The sequence below is a fragment of the Rhinolophus ferrumequinum genome, chromosome 22 (genome assembly GCF_004115265.2).
Source record: "Rhinolophus ferrumequinum isolate MPI-CBG mRhiFer1 chromosome 22, mRhiFer1_v1.p, whole genome shotgun sequence".
In the NCBI taxonomy this organism is placed as follows: domain Eukaryota; kingdom Metazoa; phylum Chordata; class Mammalia; order Chiroptera; family Rhinolophidae; genus Rhinolophus; species Rhinolophus ferrumequinum.
The window spans coordinates 42,725,676-42,731,675 of record NC_046305.1 but is presented as its reverse complement, the minus strand read 5'-3'; positions in this window follow the sequence as shown (position 1 = coordinate 42,731,675).

Here is a 6,000-nt window from a genome sequence, read left to right as displayed (position 1 = left end):
ACTGGCAACCTTGTGGTCGAGAGCCCACTGGCCCATGTGGGAATCAAACCGGCAGCCTTTGGAGTTAGGAGCATGGAGCTCTAACAGCCTGAGCCACCGGGCCGGCCCTAAACAAATTTTTTAAAAATAAAGATAGCATAAGGGACCGCTGGGATGACATCAAGCACTCTAACATTCACACTATAGGGATTCCAGAAGGAGAGGAGGAGAGAAAGTGGCAGAAAATATTTTGAAGAAATAATGGCTAAAAGTTTCCTAATCTGGGGGAGGAAATGGATATACAGCTCTAGGAATCGCAAAGAGTTCCAAAGAAGATGAACCCAGAGAGTCCCACACCAAGACATATTCTAATAAAAATGATAAAAGTTAATGATAAAGAGACAGTCTTGGAGGTAGCAAGAAAACAAGGTACATGCAAGGGAAACCCCATAAGGCTACCAGCTGATTCCTCAGCAGCAACTTCACAGACCGGAAAGGAGTGACAAGACATATTTAAGTGCTGAAGGAAAGAAACCTACAAACTAGAATACTATATCCAGTGAGGTTATCATTGAGAATTGAAGGAGAGATAAAAAGATTTTCTGATGAACAAAAACTAAAGGAGTTTACTACCATCAAACCAGCTTTACAAGAAATGTTAAAGGGTCTTCTTTATGCAGAAAAGAAAAGGCCATAACCAGAAATAAGAAAAAGAGGAAAGAAAAAAAAATCTCACTGGTAAAGGCAAATATATAATAAATATAGCAAATCAATAATTTAAAAAGCTAATATAAAAGTTAAAAGACAAAATTAGCAAAATTAACTATAACTATAATAAATAGTCAGGGGATACACAAAACAAAAAGATATAAAACACGATGTCAAAAACATAAAGAGTGGAGGGAGGTGGTAAAATGTAGTGCTTTTAGAATGGATTTGAACTTAAATGCCTATCAGCTTAAAATAGACAGTTATAGAATATATTTGAACCTCATGGTAACGACAAACCAAAAAATATACAAAAAATAAAGAGTAAGAAACCCAATCAAAACACTAAAGAAAACCAGCAAATCACAAGGAAAGAGATCAAGAGAAGAAGAAAAGAACAGAGAACAACAAAATCAACCAAAAACAACAAAATGACAATAAGCACATACCTATCAATAATTACAAAGGTCTGATGATTAAGTTCGTGAACTTGTTGCAATGCTGTTGCTAACCTTTTTTGATATCAGAGGGATTATTCATTATGAATTTGTACCAACTGAACAAACAGTTAACCAAGTTTACTATTTGGAAGTGCTGAAAAGGCTGCATGAAAAAGTTAGACCACCTGAACTTTTTGCCAACAATTCATGGTTCTTGCATCACAACAATGCACCAGCTCACATAACTCTGTCTGTGAAGGAGTTTTTAGCCAGTAACGACTAACTGTGTTGAAACACCCTCCCTACTCACCTGATCTGGCCCCCAATGACTTCTTTCTTTACCCAAAGATAAAGGAAACATTGAAAGGAAGACATTTTGATGACATTCAAGACTCCAAGGGTAATATGATGACAGCTCTGATGGCCATTCCAGAAAAAGAGTTCCAAAATTGCTTTGAAGGGTGGACTATGTGCTGGCATCAGTACATAGCTTCTCATAGGGAGTACTTTGAAGGTGACCACAGTGATACTCAGCAATGAGGTGTGCAGCACTTTTTCTGAGATGAGTTGGCAAACTTAATTGTCTGACCCCGTACTTTACATGTAAATGGAGTAAATGGTCCAATCAAAAGATATAGGGTAGCAGAATGGATAAAACAAAACAAAACAAAACCCCATCTATATGCTGCCTATAAGAGACTCACTTTAAATTGCAAGACTGACACAGACTGAAAGTGAAAGCATGGAAAAACATATTACCTGTTTCAGCTTTTCACTGGTGAAGGGAAATTTTAAGTTACACTTAAAGTTATACTACAGACATGGTCTTAAAATTTTCAAGCAAAAAATTAAAACTACTCTGACATGGGCAGCTTCCCCAAAAGACTGGCAAGAGAAAATGCAAATGGCTAGAAAAAACACATTCATCAGTGTTAGGATAAATAAATAAATTAGGTGTTATGTAATGGGATGTTACATAACAAAAAGAAATGAACTGCTGCTGTATACAACAGCATGGACAAATTTCACAGACATGATGTTGAGCAAAACTTTTTGTATCCTGTAAAATTTCATTTATATAAAAGTTAAGATTCAGCAAACCTAATCCACGGAAATAAAAATCTGAATATTGCTCATCCTTAGTGGTAGAATATTGAGTGATAAGATACAACATGGATCCTTCTAGGGGACAGAAAATGTTCTACATGTATATATATATAAGTAAAGATTTTCTGAGTTGTACACTTAAGATTTCTATAGTTTAGCTCTCAGCCTTAGCGCCATCTTCTTAGAAACCCCCCGTGCCATGACAGCCAAGTGGAGAAAGAAGTGGATGCACAGGCTAAAGCACAAAAGAAGAAAGATGAGGCCGAGGTCCAAATAAATCACTAGTTTGTGCACCCGTGGGAGCCACAGGAGAAGAAATAAGGAAAGCCGGAGGCCAGGATGCTGGTACAAATTGTTGGACTGCATGCCTGCTGTCTAGAACTTCTCAATGGATCTAGAACATCCATTGCCATCTGATCGTGTGACCACCTTTAGAGAGACTCACTTTGCTCATATGAAAACAGTGCCTTTTGGGTCCTTTGGACCCTTTTGGTCCTTTTCTCTGGACGTGTGACATTCTGGACTGATTCTGTTCTCAGTTGTGGCTGAATGTAACATGTACACTAAATCATCTCTTCCCCTGTCTTACCTGAAGAAAAAAAAGAGATTTCTATAGTTTATTGTATGTAAATAATACTTTGAATAAAAATACTTAATTTTACAATGCACATGCAAATTCTCTAAAAAGAAATGCAATCTAAAAAGGCTCAAAATTAACACAAAGTTCCAAGAAACATGATCTCACATTCAGAAATCATAACTAGAAACAATGGATAGCAGAATGAGTTTCTCAAAGATTTCAGGTACAGAGTCAAGCTATAAGAAAAGTGTTTACTTTGTTTACAGAATAATATTAAAGTTAAAAACATAAACATGTATCAAAAAGTCACAGAGAAACAGAATTGAAAAGGAACTAGATATCCTAGGAAAGAAAATTATAAATATTAAAATTAAAGAATCAATGGGCTTTCTTGAGAAAACTTCTAGTTCTGACAAGGATGGAGTAGCTTATGTTTTACTAACCCAGTTTCATATAAATAAACATACACACGTGTGTGTGTGTGTGTGTGTGTGTGTGTGTGTGTGTGTAAATTAGGTTCCCAAACCCAATTCCAATGTGTGTGTAGGACAAGAAATTTGTGAACACCACCAGGGTGTCTGAGAATTCAACTCAATTTTGACACTATCTACCTGAATGGGGTGAAGGTACAATCCACCCTATCAAGCCCTTAGGAATTCTGACACAAAGACTTAAAGGTGTAGTTACAGTTTCTCACTTAGGAACCATCCCTGCCTCCAGCACCCGCAGTTGCACCTGTGGTCCCAGATCAGGTAGGAAAGAAGAAAGTTACGGTACTGTAGGGAAGAATTGTATAGTCGAACCGCCATCCTCCCTAACTCTCTCCCCAGATCCCTTAGAAAAATGGAGGAATCTATCCAGTGGGGACCCTCCCTCAACCCCGCCTCATGTTGAATGTGAGCACACATTCTTGAAGCCATGAAAGCCAACCATTCATGTTTTTATCTCCCCTGTTTTAGACAACAAATGTTTCGACTGCTCATTCTGATTTTCTATTAAACCATTACTCTGAGGATGAGATGCAACATGATAAGTCCATCCGATGTGATATCATGGGGACCACTTTTGGACACTGTGGGCTGTAAAGTGCATCCCTTCATCCAAAGAAGTGTAACTTGGTGGTCCAAACTAGTACACTATTTTCTGTTCCAAGGCTTTAATAGTATTTTGTGTATTTGCGTCTGGCATTGATCCAATGTAATCCACTTGCTAGCTATGTGTGGGGCCTTCCCCACTGGGGAATTTTCCCTACAGCCATCTGCAGTCTCTGTCTCTTGCTGACAGAACAGTTCTTGTTGACATTTTGTACCTTGCAGAGTTCAAGAGAAATGTGTCTACATTTAGCTCATCTCTGCATTGCTGCAGCAACCCCTCCCCACGTCCACTTATTTCATGGACCCAGTGGCCACCTCAGGGGAGTGCACCAAAAGGTACACTTGGTGGCTCCAATCACCTTTTACATCTGGAAGTGTGTTCTTCTGATGGACACCAACATGTTCTAATTTGCCCCTTAAATTCCCAGTGTGATTTCCATAGGGCCACACCCCATACAGGCATCCCTTTAATGGTCCAGTTTCTATTGCCCATCTACCTCACCCTATGGCCAGGCTACTGGCTATGGCCGATGAATTCCTAAAAACCCAAGTGTAAGGGCTTTTTACCATTGTTCAGTTCTTCCATCACTGCTAGGTAAACAGCATGCAATTCAGCCCACCGAGCCGATATATTCTTCCCTTCTTCAATTAGTCTTGCCATCCTCTGGTCTTAATGCAGCAGCTTTCCAAATGGGATATTATCCATTTATCTTGGAACTGCCATCTGTAAACCAAGCAGCTCTTTGTTGTTTAGTTGAGAGCTGTTCATGGGCATTTGTTTCTGGCAGTTCCTCATGTGACTCCAAAGTCAGTCCTGCAGGAGAAGAGGCTACGTGCTCATGGATACGATGAGCTCCCCCTTGCAGTCCCCTAGCAGCAAGCTCCCACATAAATGATTTCCATTTTATTCTGAAACTCTTCTGGGCACTGCCTTCCTTATTTGAGTGTTTCTCTGATATCACCCAAGACATGATGGGTATCTCGGGTTTCACAATTATTTTATGTCTTTTGATCACTGAAGCAGCCTCAATTTATGTTCAATAGCAGGCTAACAATTGTCTCTCAAATGGTGTAGAATTTGGGAATTTTCTGGTCCAAAATCCCAATATCCACTGCTGGGAGGCACTTATGGGTTTTTGCCATAAACTTCGGTCTGTGTGAGTATGGGTGGCAGACACTTTCAAAATCATATCTTAGTTTGCATCATCAGGCCCCAAAAGCATTGAAAGAGCTACTGCCACTGGTGCAGCTGCTATGGAAGGCAGTGTGGAGGTTCCTCAAAAAATTAAAAATAGAATTACCATATGACCCAACAATCCCTCTCCTAGGTATCTACCTAAAAAATCTGAAAACATTTATCCATAAAGACACGTGTGCTCCAATGTTCATTGCAGCTTTGTTTACGGTGCCCAAGACATGGAAACAACCAAAATGTCCTTCGATAGATGAATGGATAAAAAAGTTGTGGTATATATACACAATGGAATACTATTCGACGGTAAGAAAAGATGAAATAGGACCATTTGTGACAACATGGATGGATCTTGGGAATATAATGCTAAGCGAAATAAATCAAACAGAAAGAGCAGAGAACCATATGATTTCACTGATATGTGGTACATAAACCAAAAACAACAAAAGAACAAGACAAACAAATGAGAAACAAAAACTCATAGACACAGACAAAAGTTTAGTGGTTACCAGAGGGTAAGGGGGGAGGGAGGTGGTAGATGAGGGTAAAGGGGATCAAATATATAATGATGGAAGGAGAACTGACTCTGGGTGGTGAACACACAATGGGATTTATAGATGATGTGTTACAGAATTGTACACCTGAAATCTATGTAACTTTACTAACAATTGTCACCCCAATGAAATTTAATTTAAAAAAAAAAAAAAGGGCCGACCCGGTGGCTCAGGAGGTTGGAGCTCCGTGCTCCTAACTCCGAAGACTGCCGGTTCGATTCCCACATGGGCCAGTGGGCTCTTAACCACAAAGTTGCCGGTTCAACTCCTCGAGTCCCGCAAGAGATGGTGGGCTACGCCCACTGCAACTAAGATTGAACACAGCACCTTGAGCTGAGCAGCAACT